Source organism: Chiloscyllium plagiosum, unplaced genomic scaffold (assembly GCF_037043375.1).
Source record: "Chiloscyllium plagiosum isolate Xiang-an unplaced genomic scaffold, Cpla_swu_hap1 HiC_scaffold_40, whole genome shotgun sequence".
Lineage (NCBI taxonomy): Eukaryota > Metazoa > Chordata > Chondrichthyes > Orectolobiformes > Hemiscylliidae > Chiloscyllium > Chiloscyllium plagiosum.
In genome coordinates this window covers 71,535,022-71,550,685 of record NW_028270178.1, presented here as the reverse complement: position 1 = coordinate 71,550,685, position 15,664 = coordinate 71,535,022, and positions in this window count along the sequence as shown.

The following is a 15,664-nucleotide window of genomic DNA, read 5'->3' as shown; positions in this document are numbered from 1 at the left end:
ATTTCAGGCGCAGACGGGAATTGGAACTTGAAATCAGAAAGCGATTAGAATCGGATTGACCCACAGAAGGACCAAATGCAGCGAAGATAACTCTGACAAATGAGAATCTAATCATATTCGATTGACATTCAATGGCTTCAATGTAACTGAATTCCTCCGTGTAATCGTCCTGGGAGCTAGCATTTAGGTAAAATGGAACCTGACCGCCCATATAAATAAGTTGACGACAAACACCTGTCCGTGGGTCGACTTTGTTTGATTATTAACTCAACTCTTGTCTCCGTGAAGCCTACATCGTCCGCAATGCACAAATTAGATGTTTAACAGAACTCTCTCCATTTGCCGCGGTGGGTGCAGCTTCAATGCCACTGAAGGAACTGGGCATCCTCCACGACAATGCAGTCACTTAACTGTATATTGTTCAACACCTGAACTTTTATTCCCTTAACTGCTAAGGAACAATTGCAGCAGATTGCACCACATAGAAAATTCACTGGAGTAAGTCATCCAGGCTTTGTTGACAGAACCTTCAAAGCTCAAAAACTGTACTGACTATAAGGACAAGGTTGAAGATGCACTGAACCTCCACCATTTGCAAATTACCCTCTGAGACACATACCAGCATTACTTGGGGAGGAATCAGTGGTAAATTCATTGAGTGGTGAAGTCGTTTGATGGGCAAAGATTTATACTTCAGCCCTCTATCTTTCAACTTTCAATTTTTTTAAATGTAGATTATTGCATGGACCAGACTTGTGCTCATTCCTTTAGTTGTTTCCGAAACTGGCGGTTAATAAAGATCGAATATCATCCACAGTCTGTGGTCTACAATAGAAAATATCCAAAAACCTCTCGAACAACTGATCTACCTGTCCAACAATCTTCAGGGATCTGTGAATGTCCACTCCAAGATCTCTTTGTTCATGTACAACACTCAGAATCCTCATTGTTATTGTTACAACTCCCCAAATTCACTACCATTCATTAGTCTGGATTCAATTCCATTCGCCATTTTTCCTTTCCACCTGATGGATACATCTCTGCTGTACCTGACATTATTCATCATAGTCAACTACACGACTATGTATCGTCAGTAAACTTCTAAATCATGACTCCTAATAAAAAAGTTTGAATTATTGATCTACATCAGGAAACAGTGGTACTTCACTGGGAAAAAGCATCCAAACATGGTTCCTTGCTGCATGGGATGAACAACTGCCACGTTCCAATCTCCAAGGGTTGCTAGCCCAGTATCTCGCCACTACATTTGCAGATGACACAAAGATTGGTGGAGTAGCCAGAAAACATAGGGGACTGTCAAAGAATGAAGTGGAATATAGGTAGACAGAAGAGTTGAGCGGAGAAGTGGCAAATGGTGTTCCATTCAAGCAAATGTGTGGTGATGATTTGGGGAAGTCTAATTCCAGAGCCAAGTATACAGTAAACGGAACAGCCTTGGGTAAACTTTATGAGAAGAGAGATCTGGGAGTTCAGGTCCTTTGTACCCTGCAGTTGACTGCACAGGTGGATAGAGTGGTCAAGAAGGCATATGGCATGCTTGCCTTCACCGGATAGGGCATTGAGTATAAGAGCAGGCAAGCCCTGCTAAAATTGTACAAGAGTTTGTTTCGGCTGCGTTTAGAATACTCTGTACAGTTCTGGTCGCCAAATTATCAAAATTATGTGGATGTTTAGGAGAGAATGCGGAGAAGGTTTACGCAGATGCTGCCTGGTATGGAAGATGCAAGCTCTGAAGAGAGGTTGAGTAGGTTACTTCTGCTTTCATCAGAAAAAACGAGATTGAGGGGACCTGATTGAGGTCTACAATATCATGAAGGGTACAGACAGGGTGGATAGAGATAAGCTTTTTCCCAAGATGAGGGATTCAATAATGAGAGGTCACGCATTCAATGAGAGAGGTGAAACGTTTAAGGGAGAGAGACATGGAAAGTATTTTACACAGAGGGTGGTAGGTGCTGGAATGCGTTGCCAGCAGAGATAGTAGAGGCAGGCATGGTAGATTCATTTCAGGTGCACCTGGACCGATGCATGAGTAAGTGAGAAGCAGAGGGATACGGATGCTTAGAAAGTGGGCGACATGTTTAGATAGTTGATTTGGTTCGGCTCAGGCTCAGCTGTCCAAAGGGCCTGTTCCTGGGCTGCACATTTTCTGTATTCTTTGTTCTTCTTTGTTCACTACACTACCAACTGTAGGTTACAGGTGAAGTAGTGTTACTTCTGCAGTCATCATTACTTATGCAAGGTAAATTAACTCACAACAGTGTCCAATTGTTTCAACCAAGAGCTGAGTCAACAAGAATGTGAAGGAAATATACAATTGTTTTCATATTAGCTAAAATGTGCATACAAGAATGAAAGGTGTCTGCAGACAATGGTAGATGGTACAGACAAATAGATAAGGTGCTGTGAGGATGTCGGTTAAACTACAAATGCTTATACAAGCAGTAGTTATAAGCATTTGTTTCCCATTTCTGCAAAAATAAAAAAAAACAAACCCCAATTAAAAGGTAGTAAGGTTCAATATGGTTGGGGAAAGGGAGGAAATGTCACAAGTGTGGTAAATGGATCGCAGTGAAGGAGGACATACCTAACAGTTGACTACAGCCAAGATGTGGTGAAAAGGCCAAGTCAAACCTGTACTTTGTTATGCCCAAGGCCGGATAAGGCAAAAGAGAAACATTAGTAATGGGCACCGGGTTTGGAGTAGTGAATCCTATGTACTTGCTAAACTCTGCGAGTCGATTTCAGGAACCACGCTTGCAAGCGTGTAATAAACATACTGATTGCTTCAGATCTTGTCTCGCACTGAAATTATTGAAGTAAGTGGGCTTAGTTTCATATAATTGGGGGATCGTCCGGGATATTCTTCCATCGCCGGGGGAAGTGGCTGGCCCTGGACACTGGGAAGATGCCTCCCATTCACAATTGAGGAGTGGTTTCTTGTCCCGGTTTTGTCCGCTCCCTTGGGAGACTGGTACGAATCCCACAACAGAGACATCTGAATCAGACAGTGAAAGAAGGTCAATAAAAAGTATAGAAAAAAGGGGGCCAGCCAACTCTGTGCACAGACCAACGTCAGAAAACTGACATTTAAGTATTAACTTGGTGGCCGGGAAAAGGGATATTTAATCGCTGAGGGACTGGTGAGGGCCCCGAGAAATGGGGGGTCGGCAGAGTAAGTCGAACTGTCACGGAGTAAAGGAAGAAAAAGTCCCTGGTAACTTTCCTCCTGAAAGTCCGTTGGGGAGGATGTTGAGGGAATGGACAAGTAACACTTGTACAAGGGAAAAAGATAAAAAGAAAATGATTAAATATTGTTGTTTGGTATGGACCAAAGAACCAATCCTTCATCCAGCTGTCTTCTGGCCAAAGTATGATTCGGATGAGGATTGGGTATGTCAGTACTTAGATTTGCATGTGAATAAAAAACAAACTTTTAGTGAAAAAGAGGCGGACTATGCATCCTGTTGGAAGGGAATTTTGGGAATGATGGTAGTAAAGACAAATGATTCCCCCTCTGCCCCTCCCCCCAGTCCCTGGGATCCTTTTGCCTGTTTGCACTCCCGCCCCCCGTACCATAAAATCAGATTAGGTGAAAATGGGGGAAGTGGAGAGACAGACAGACAGGGACAGGGAACGGATGACCCACAAGAGGAGAACGAAGGGGCGGTGGGCGGGGATGTTGTTGTTCCCGACCCTCAATCCGCAACAAAAGGAAGGGAAGATCAAGTAGATGTAGAGGAGGCCTCTGGAGTATCTAAACGAAAGCCTAAGGGGGAAAAACAAAAACAAAAAAGGGGAAGAATATAAAGACTTATCCCCTTCGCGAGGTACCAATAGGGGACAAAGAGATTGGGTTTGTAAGTGTCCCCCTCACCAGTGGGGAGGTCAGAACATTTAAAAAGGAGATGAAGGTCCTGGTTGAGGATCTGGTAGGGCTGTCTGATCAAATTGATCAATTCTTGGGGCCCAGTCTGTATACGTGGGCTGAGTTAATGTCTATTTTGAATGTACTATTTACTGGGGAAGAAAGGGGACTTATATCAGGAGCAGCCATTAAAATATGGGACAGGGAACTTCCCATTGGGAATGGGGATACTGGACAGGGAGAGACGGAGGTTCCCCTCAGAGACACACAGTGGTAAAATCAAAACCCGGAGCATAGGGAAGAAATGATGGAATTGAAAGACCTGATTCTAAAAGGAAAAGAGAGGCAGTTCCGAAGTCGCAGAATTTGACTAAAGCTTTTGAAGTTAAAGAGGAGAAAGATGAGACACCCCCAGCTTTCTTGCAAAGATTAAGAGACTCAATGCGGAAATATTCTGGAATGAACCCTGAGGACCCAGTGGCACAGGGTCTTTTGAAAATATATTTTGTGACAAATGCATGGCCAGACACAGAGAAAGATACTGAAGATAGAAGGGAGGAGTGAAACACCATTAGATGAATTGTTAAGAGAGGCACAGAAAGTGTTTGCAAAGAGAGAGGATGAAAGACAAAAACAGAAGGCAAAAATGATGGTAGCTACGATTGATGATGTAGTTAAGAAAAGAATGGAACCAATACTGAGCAACCGGAGCAGCGGGTGGCAGCATGTAGGACAGAGAGGAAGAGGGAGAGGGAGAAGACAAGGGGGAGCATTTAATAGAGGGTTCGGGCGACAGGGGCAGAGATGGAAGTCTCCATAGGCAGAATGATGTTATTGCAGAAACTCGGGCATTTTAAGCGGGAGTGTCCTGATCTACAAAGGGTAGAAACGGCAATTCCGCTTATAAATTTTGATGAAGAATAGGGGTGTCAGGGGTTCGTGCCCCCGGGGAGCCACGATGAACTGTTGATAAACTTGAAAGTGGGACCCTGTGGGGAAGAGGTAGTCTTCATAGAAGATACAGGAGCAGCACGGTCATCACTGAATTTTAAACCAAAGACAGTAGGAATGTCAACACGGTCAATTACTGTTTCCGGGGTAAAAGGGGAAGGATTTCCTGTTCCAGTATTTGAACCTATGATGATAGAAGGTCTGAAAGATACAGTCACAGGGGAACTGTTGTATATCCCTGATATAGGAAGTAACTAACTAGGCAGAGTTTTAATTACCCTCTTAGGACTGCAGATTTGAATTCAGGAAAAAGAATTAGTTGTACAAATGGCAATGTTGACAGAAGATGTGGAGAGAGAGGTAGACTCTATTATATGGGCTAGAGAAGGGAATCGTGGAAAAATACAGATCCGTCCCCTAGAAATAAGTTTAAAAAGGAAAGGGGACGTTGTTTATGAGCGACAATATCCCATTTCCATAGAAGGTAAACGAGGACTGCAGCCAGTAATTGAGGGGATAGATATTGACTGTTGGAGCCATGTATGTCTCCTTATAATATCCTAATTCTACCAGTGCGAAAATCCGATGGAACCTATCGATTGGTGCAGGATTTGAGAACATTGAATTGAATAGAACAGGTCAGGCACCCAGTGGTGCCAAATACGTTATTAAGTAAGATCCCTCATGACCACAAATGGTTTACTGTGATAGATTTAAAGGATGCCTTTTGGGCTTGTCCCTTGGCGGAGGAAAGTAGGAATTTTTTTGCCTTTGAATGGGAAGATCCCAAGACAGAACAGAAACAGCAATACCGGTGGACTGTGCTCCCCCAGGGGTTTACGCAATCGCCGAATTTATTTGTACAGATGCTAGAACAAATATTGGAGAAATTTAGCAGCCCCAAGGGGACTACCCTGTTGCAGTATGTAGACGACCTCTTAGTATCAGGAATAAGAAGAGAAAGAGTAGTAGAAGCCACTAACAAATTATTGCATTTTCTGGGCCAGCAGGGCCTGCGAGTATCTAAAAACCAAATACAATATGTGGAGCGAGAAGTGAAATACTTGAGACATTTAGTTAGTGAGGGAAAGCGAAAGGTAAGCCTGGAACAGTTAAAGGGAATAGTGGGGATTCCACTGCTCAGGACCAAACGGGAATTACGTAATTTTTGGGGTTTAACGAGATATTGCAGATTGTGGATTGATTCTTATGCTCAAAAGAAGAATAAATTATATCTCAAACTATTAGAGGAGGAACCAAAGTGTCTGAGTTGAGAAGAAGAGGAAAATGAAGTATTTAAGAATTCAAAAGTGATCTAATCCATGCCCCCATGTTAACCTTACCTTCTCGAGATAAACCTTACCATCTCTTTGCTACCGTAGATAAGGGAGCGGCTTTGGGAGTATTAATCCAGAGGTGGGGAGGAATGAGACAGCCAGTAGCATATCTTTCGAAGCTATTGGATCCAATATCCCGGAGGTGGCCTGAGTGTGTGCAGGCCGTGGCTACCACTGCACTGTTGGTGGAGGAAAGCAGGAAGCTTACATTTGGGGGAGTCCCAATAGTAAGCACCCCACACCAAGTGAGAATGATCCTAAACCAAAAAGCTCGGCGATGGTTGGCAGACTCCCGGGTTCTGAAATATGAGGCAATATTAATACAAAAGGATGATTTAGTGTTGGTCACGGACAATTGTTTAAATCCAGCTGCCTTTCTTTGGAAAGGGGAAGGAGAATCTCCTCAGAATCCAGAGCACGACTGCCTTGACATTATAGAATACCAAACTAAGGTCCGCATGGACCTGAGAGATGTTCCGCTTCATGCAGGAGCCTGACTTTTTATAGACGGATCATCCCGGGTGATTGAAGGGAAAAGACATAATGGGTATGCAGTCGTAGACGGGACAAACGGTAGTGTGGTGGAGGCAGGAAGGTTGCCAAATGGGTGGTCAGCTCAGACCTGCGAACTCTATGCATTTGAAAGCGCCCTTAGGGCATTAGAAAATAAAGAGGGAGCAGCATACAGTGACTCTAAATATGCATTTGGTGTTGTGCACACTTTTGGAAAGATATGGCAGGAAAGAGGACTGATCAATAGCCGGGGGAAGGAATTAGCAAATGAGGAGTTGATTAAACGGGTTTTGGAGTCCCTATGACTCCACCACCCCCCCCCCCCCCGAAAAATAGCGGTAGTGCATGTAAATGGTCACCAGAAAGGAAATGACCCAGAAATTAGGGGGAATAGATCAGCCGATGAAGTGGCTAGGGAAGCCGCCTTGAACCCACAAGGGGTGCTGATTCATTCCCTAATACCTATTGTCCCTGATCCCCGGAAGCTCCTATATTTACTGAACGAGAAGAAAAATAATTGAAAGATTTTGGGGCTGCAAAAAACAGCAGACGGGCAATGGATGTTACCTGATGGACGGGAAATGTTGAGCAAAATGATGATGCGAGACATTATGGCTGTCCTACATCAAGTCAGCCATTGGGGAGTACAAGCAACGTATCTTTTAGTTCTTAGGGAATACGGATGTAAAGGAATATATACAATTGCTAAACAAATATGTGAGGAATGTATAATATGCAGAAAGGTAAATAAGAAAGTCTTGAGAAAATAGACCCCGGGAGGAAGAGACCCAGGATTCATACCCTTCCAGAGTATACAAGTAGATTATACTGAACTACCCAGAGTAGGAAGACTAAAATATATGCTGGTCATAGTAGATCAACTATCTGGTTGGGTTGAGGGATACCCCCTAGCTACCGTCACTGCGAGTGTGGTGTCTGAAACAATATTAGAGCACATAATTCCCCGATATGGGCCAGTGAACGGTATAGAATCCGACCAAGGAACTCATTTTGCCTCTAAAGTGTTACAGGAGATAATGAAAAGGTTGGGAATTTCCTGGGAGTTCCATGCTCCATGGAACCCAACATCATCAGGAAGGGTTGAGAGAATGAACCAAACGACAGCTCTCTAAATTGATAATAGAAACCAGACTCCCTTGGACCAAATGTTTACCTATAGCTCTCTTGCGAGTATGAACAGACCCAAGGAAAGATTTGGGACTATCCCCTATGAAATCTTATTTGGATTACCTTACCTGGGAACGAACGGAGAATTGACAATTCCCGAAACTAAAGACTTGTTCTAAATAAATATATACTGGGCTTGTCTGCCTCTTTGTCTCTCCTCAGGAAACAGAGTTTATTGGCACAGACTCCGCCCCTTGAATTCACCGTTCACCCCATGCGGCCAGGAGATTGGGTCGTGGCAAAATCATGGACAGAGACTAAATTGCAGCCGGACTGGGAAGGGCTGTATCAGGATCCTTTGATTACCGAAACGATAATAAGGACAGCGGAGAAAGGCTGGACTCACTACACTCGGGCCAGTGAAATCTCCAGTTGAGGAAGAAGTCTGGACAGCCGAATCAATGCAAGATGCGCTGAAACTCAGGCTAAAGAGACTTAGAGTAACTGATTATACAGTGGCGACGCAAGCGCGGGATTATTTCTGTAGGATTGTGTATTAAGTTTTTTTGTGCTTCAGCACAATTTTTAGGATGTTGGGGATGCTTAGAGTTATGATGCTAGCTCTCTTAGTAATGGGATTTTGTCAAATATTATTTTCATATGTGTTATTAACGGTCTCTGAGTCTGATAATCCGCAAGTAATAGACCTGATGCATGTAGCTTAGTAAATTGTGGGGATGTAGATAATCAGAGACAGTACCGCAGCTCAGAGATACATCTTAAGTCCTTTGGGGATGGTACTTGGTATAACAGTCCTGTCACAATACACAGGCCCATCTTCCGATCACCTCTCAATTGTCCCGATAAAGAGCGTAACCCAATATACCTAATGATAAAGAAAACCACATGGCACAAAGCAATTCTCGGGGTGGGGGTGGGGCACCTATGAGATACAATTAGATGAAACATTTGGGACAGAAATGTAAGCAAACGGGAAGGATTTCTAGGGCTGTTGTTTTCAAATTAGTGTAGGACAGGGAAAACGGGCAGAACTATTGGATATTGAGCTGAAAATGTGTTGCTGGAAAAGCGCAGCAGGTCAGGCAGCATCCAAGGAACAGGAGAATCGACGTTTCGGGCATAAGCCCTTCTTCAGAACTATTGGAGAATAAGGTACAACCTTTCACCCCTCCCGATGATCCTGAACTAGTAAAGGGTTTCCTCCAACAGTCCAAAAGATGTGCAGGGTCAGGTGAATTGGCCATGCTAAATTGCCCGTAGTGTTAGGTAAGGGGTAAATGTAGGGGTATGGGTGGGTTTCGCTTCGGCGGGTCGGTGTGGACTTGTTGGGCCGAAGGGCTTGTTTCCACACTGTAATGTAATCTAATCTAAACATTATAGAGATAAAGGACTTGAAACAGACTATCGAAATAGAAACTGGGTATAGGGATGCAAACGCCTGGGTTGAATGGGTAAAGTATACTGTAAACAGTCTGAACAAGAGCAATTGCTATGCATGTGCCTCCGGTAGGCCAGTGACCCAGGTGGTTCCCTTTCCGCTCGGGTGTAAGCGAGACAGGAAGGGCTTGAAATGTATAATAGCCCTGTAACAGGATAAGACTGCATGGAATGATAGGAATTGTACCTCCCTATCTCTGATGTTCGCTCCCTTGGAGAAGAAAGATTCAAAAGACCCCCTACTTTTTCAGCTGCAGTCGGAAATCACACGACGTGTGTGCATAGACGAGATACAAGTCAGTCTAGAGATTTGGGGGAGCTGAAAGTATGTTCAGAGATTAAGAATGTTACCGAAACGGAGAAGGGAGGGAACTATTCAGCACCAAAGGTTCCCCGAGCGGATCTGTGGTGGTACTGTGAAGGCAAAATATTTAGATCCACCCTACCACCGGATTGGAGAGGGTATGTGCAATTGTACAATTGGCAATTCCATTTACCTTGGCATTTGAGAAGGAAAAGATAGTAGGGAAAAAGGGAAGGGATAAGAGATCACTGTTAGGCACTTCATTCGATGACAGGATTTATCTCGATTCTGTAGGAGTCCCTAGGGGAGTACCTGATGAGTTCAAGGCTCGTAACCAGATTGCAGCAGGCTTTGAGTCAGCTCTCTTTTGGTAGGCAACAATTAATAAAAATGTACATTGGATAAATTACATTTTCTATAATCAACAGCGATTTATAAATTATACAAGAGATGCGGTTAAAGGAATATCAGAACAGCTTGATGCGACAAGTAGGATGGCATGGGAAAACAGAATGGCCTTGATATGATTTTAGCGGAAAAAGTATGTGTGTGATGTTAGGCGGAAGCTGTTGTACCATTATTCCTAATAACACTGCACCTGATGGTTTAATTACTCGGGCCTTAAGGGGATTGACTACCTTAGCAGAGGAACTGGCTGAGAATACAGGAGTAGATACATCTCTCACGGGATGGCGTGAATCATGGTTTGGAAAATGGAAGGGGGTGGTGGTTTCCGTCCTTACTTCCCTGATAGTAGTAGCCGGGGTATTGGTAGCCATTGGCTGCTGTATCATGCCCTATATACGAGGACTCACCCAAAGACTGATTCAGACAGCCTTAGTAAAACAGATACCCCTAAAATGGAATCAGGCAGAGGAACTTTGTCGATTAAATAATGAGGGGATGAGTGAGACCAAGATGGATGAAATCTCCAGAATGATGCTTGCGAATTTTGGGGGCAATGCTAAAAAGAAAAATGCAGAAGATAAAAAATGACAATTAAAGAAAAAGGGGGAAATTTTGGGATATAGGTAAAGTAGTGTCATTTCTGCAATCATAATTATTTATGCAAGGTTTATGCACTCACACCAGTGTATAATTGCTTCAACCAAGAGCTGAGTCAACAAGAATGAAAACTATGTGAAGGAAATATATAATTGTTTTTGTATTAGCTAAAATGTGCATACAAGAATGAAACGTGCCTGCAAGCAATGGTAGATGTTACAGACAAGGAGATAAGGTGTTGTGAGGATGTAGGTTAAGCCAGATATGTTTGTACAAGCAGTAGTTATAAACATCTGTTTCCCACTTTTGCAAAAACACAAAAACAAACCCCAATTAAAAGGTCATAAGGATCAATATGGTTGGGGAAAGGGAGGAAATGTCACAAGTGGGGGATTTAGATAATAGTGATGGAGGATATACCTAACAATGGACCACAGCAGGATGTGGTGAAATGACCAAGTAAAACTTGTACGTTATTATGTGCAAGGCCGGATAAGGCAAGCGAGAAACAATAGTAATGGGCACCGGGTTTGGAGTATTGAGTCCTATATAAGGTATGTATTTGCTAAGCTCTGTGTGCCTTATTCCAGGCACCACGCTTGCAAGCATCTAATAAACAAACTGATTGCTTCAGATCTTGTCTTGGGCTGAAATTATTGAAGTGAGTGAGCTTTGTTTCTCACAGTCTGTAATTTAAATTTACTGTGTTTTCTATTCTCTCAGGTTCTCATATTAATTGCTCCTCGTTTTCTTCATAACTTTGAAACAAATCTCAAAATTCCGGGCACAATAAAAGCGATATGAATTATAAATTAGTATCTGACAAGAGAACCAATGAACAGCTACATAGACCTCTTGAACATACGGTTGGGCATTAAGAACAGAGGATCAGTGGTTAGCACTCGTGTCTTACAGTGTTATGCACTTGGGTTTGATTCCATCCTCGGCCACATGTTTGTGTGGAGCTTGCATGTTCTGGTTTTCTCCCACAATCCAAAAATGTGCAGGTTAGGTACATTGGCCATGCTAAGCTGCACGTTCTGTTCAGGGATGTGTAGGTAATGTGCATTAGTCAGAGGTAAATGTCCAGTAATCTGAGAGCAGAATGGTGCTGAGTGGATTATTCTTTGGAACGTCAGTGTAGACTTGTTGGGCCAAATGGCCTGTTTCCACACAGTAGGGATTCCATAAACGTAGAATTGTGTTTCGCTAAACATAACTGACATTTTTTTTTAATGTTGCATTTAAAACTTATCTTTAACTGTCAATTGTCAATCTTGTAAAATATCTCAATGTTACTGAAATCAATGTTCAAACAAAACTCTGCACATAAAGCCACACAAAGATCTTCATGACCATCTAATTACTGTTCAGTGGAATAATCACAGTAAAATTTTATTGTTTCTGAGATCAATCCCCACTATCACAGTAAGGATCTGGTTATCATTCCCTTCAATAAATGCAATCGCTATCCTCTGGTATTTCAGTTCAGTCGTTACACACCACACTGGCTGTTCAAAGCATGGTTATTCTTTATGATGAAGGGCCACGGGTTCTAACGGCAAGAGATGTTGTTCGATCTTATTTGTTGCACGTTATCAAACAAGGTTTCACTATAAATATTGCAAAAAATGTGTTTATTTGGTCTTGTTCAACTGCTGATCCTAACATTTTCAGTTCATGTTCATTAAGCATATTTGGAGAAAGTGAGGAAAGCTGTGGTGTTGGAGAAGTGCAGGCACATTCAAAGAGCAGGAGTATCGAAAAGATTCCTGATGAAGGGCTTATGCCCAAAACGTCGATTCTGCTTCTCCTTGAATGCTGCCTGACCTGCTGTGCTTTACCGGCACCACTCTCTTGCCATTAAAAATATTTGACTGAGTATTCAGAGACAATACCAGAAGTTACCTCTGTCAATTTAATTTACTGTGCTTTCTATTCACTGAAGTTTTCATGTTAATTGCTCCTCTTTTTCTTCTTAAATCTGATACAAATTTCTAAATAAAGAACACATTAAAATTCACATGAATTATACATTTACATTCGCGACAAGAAAACCAATGGAATGCGATATAGAATTCTTGAACAGCCTACACATTTGAATGAAAAAGCAATTCCTTCTAAAAAATGTTTCCATGTCTATATCTTTTTCTCAATTCAATGATCCTGCAAATAGTTTATAATTGTCAGTTGATCTCTCTGAATGAGTAGCTAATCAATGTCAATGTAACAGCTGAAACATTAATAACAGATTGATAACTGGGTGTTAAAGACCTTATTTGGAGCCAACAAATGTTTGGTATTTACTAGAATTCCACAAGAAAATATTCTTGAATCATAGTACAAGAAGTGAGATTTATGAGAGATGTGCAAACCTTATTTTTAAATGAACAAACTCCAATATTTTCAAAGCATTTCAATCTTACGGTCAAAATGAACAGGTGAATGGAAAAATAAAAACAAGTTTCTGACAATTCATAAACTGAACAACAATTACATATTCACTTTGATCAAAGGACAGAGGAATATTTAGATGAATCACAACATTTGGTTACAAAGTAGGTAACCAGCTGACTGACAAGTAATAGGTGGTAGCATTTGTTAGTTTACTGAAGAAGATATCAACTTTATTTCCAATTTATAGCACGAGAGAATAATGTTTAATGTGTTTCAATTGTTTGGACTTGCCCCTTTGCAACAAAAAAAGATCAATCTCATTACTTAGACAACGTAATCTTTAATTCTACAACATTTTCAAATATTCTCCAGGAACTTATAAGCAACGGAATTAGATACAGATATCCCCACTATCCGAAAATAGAGGATATTATGAAACCTTACATAAACTGAAAAGGCGTAGATCGAAGAAGCATTAATTTATATGGGAAACACCTCCCCTTTTTTCGTAAAAGTGAAAATCCTCTTCAGATTTCTTTCAGTTAGAGAAAACAGGGACAGATGTAAGTCTTTTGTAAAAGCAAAGTGGCTAAAGCGAATTTTCCAACACATATTTCTTGGTGCCCTGACACAAGTAAGTATCAGATTTTGTGATTATTGATATAATAGATAAAAGCAGATCTAATGTTGGATTGAAAAGCAACTCAGTCTGTGCTTAGGTACTCTCTAATCACCATTCAAGATAGCTCTTGATATATTTCTGGTGAAGGTGTGATTTGAAACCTTCCTTCGGGTCTGGTAATAGAGACAATGCCACAGCTCCACAGGCTTCTTTCATAATTTTCCCAGTCAGGACGGCAGGACTGCAATATTATGTTAAAGTGGTTACACAAATGAAAACTAATCAGCTGTTTATTGTAGTAATTCGAATGGGAATTAATTAGGTACTTTCTGTGTGTAATGGACTGGAAATTAAACAATATTTTACAATAACAATAGAATAAATGAATGATAGTCTTAAATGAAGAGGAATCTCATGACAATTCTTTCATAGACACATTGACAAATCTGCGTGATCATTGTACTTTAATTTTAAAAATGCATCAGTCATTCAATGTGAATATTCAGCCGAAAACAAGTTCCCTTCCTTTCAACAATGTACAACTTCCACAATTTCAAAATGAACAGTCATTGATAAAGGAAGGAACAAGCAGATGTTAATTCTATTTTCTTCACATAAACATGTGATTAATTTAAGTAAGTTTCATATATGAAAAAAGGAAACTCTTATTGTGGTTCAAAATACAATGAATGTTAGCATGACGTGAAATATAATCAAATCAATTCAACTGTGTTCTCTCAGTTAAAACACAGTTCAATATTCAAAGTAGTCGAGTGATTGTACCCTGCGATATCTTTACATTAATTCAGTGCTGAGACATAATTCCACATTTATACCCCTTATAGTGAAGCAAACTTGTGCCAGGAGTCAGAGGAGGTAGGGGAGGTCCTTAATGAGTACTTTGCTTCAGTATTCACGAGTGAGTGGGACCTCGTTCCTTGTGAGGACAGCGTGAAACAGGCTGATATGGTCGAACAGGTTGATGCTAAGGCGGAGAATGTGCTAAAAATATTTAAAAATCATGGGGATAGATAAGTCCCCTGGGCCAGAAAGGATATAACTAGGGTTGTTATGAGAAGGGAGGAAAGTGATTACTGTGTTTTGGCAATGATCTTTGCAACCTCACTGTCCACTGGAGTCATACCAGATGATTGGAGAGTGATAAACGTTATTCCCTTATTCAAGAAAGGCAATTGAGATAATCCTGGGAATCATTGATGAGTCAGTCTTACATCAGTTGTGGGCAAATGTTTGGAGAGAATTCTGAGAGACAGGATTTATGATTATTTGGAAAAGCATAGATTGATTAGAAACGGTCAGCATGGCTTTGTGAGCGGCAGGTTATGCCTCACAAGCCTCATTGAATTATTTGAGGTTGTGGCAAACACATTGGTGAGGACAGAGTAGTGGATGTGGTGTATAAGGACTTTAGCAACGTGTTTGATATGGTTCCCCATGGTAGGCTCATTTAGAAAGTAATAAGGCATGGGATATAGGGAAACCCGCCTGGTTAGATAATAAATTGGTTGACCCATAGAAGACATGGTGAGATTAAATGGATAGTTTTCAGCTTGGAGCACGGTGACCAATGGTGTTCTGAAGGGACCTCTGCTCTTTGTGATTTGTGAAGTTATTCATTTTGGAATATCAAATTTGAATGCATATTTTCAGATTAAATGCAGGATTCTTGACAATATGGAGGAACAGAGGGATCGTGGGGTGCACGTCCATACATCTCTCATAGCTGACATCCAAGGTGATAGGGTTATTAAGATGGTGCATAGTGTGTTGGCTTTCATTAGCGGGGAGATTGAGTTTAAGAGCCACGAGGTTATGCTGCAGCTCGATGGATCCCTGGTGAGACTACACTTGGAATATTGTGTTCTGTTCTGATCACCTCATTAGACATAGGATGCAAAAGCTTTAGAGAAGGTGCAGATGAGATTTATCAAGATGTTGCCTGGACTGGAAGGCATGTCTTATGAATAAAGGTTGACAGAGCTGGGACTTTGTTCATTGCAGTGAAAGAGGATGATAGTTTACTTGATAGCTTTGTGTAA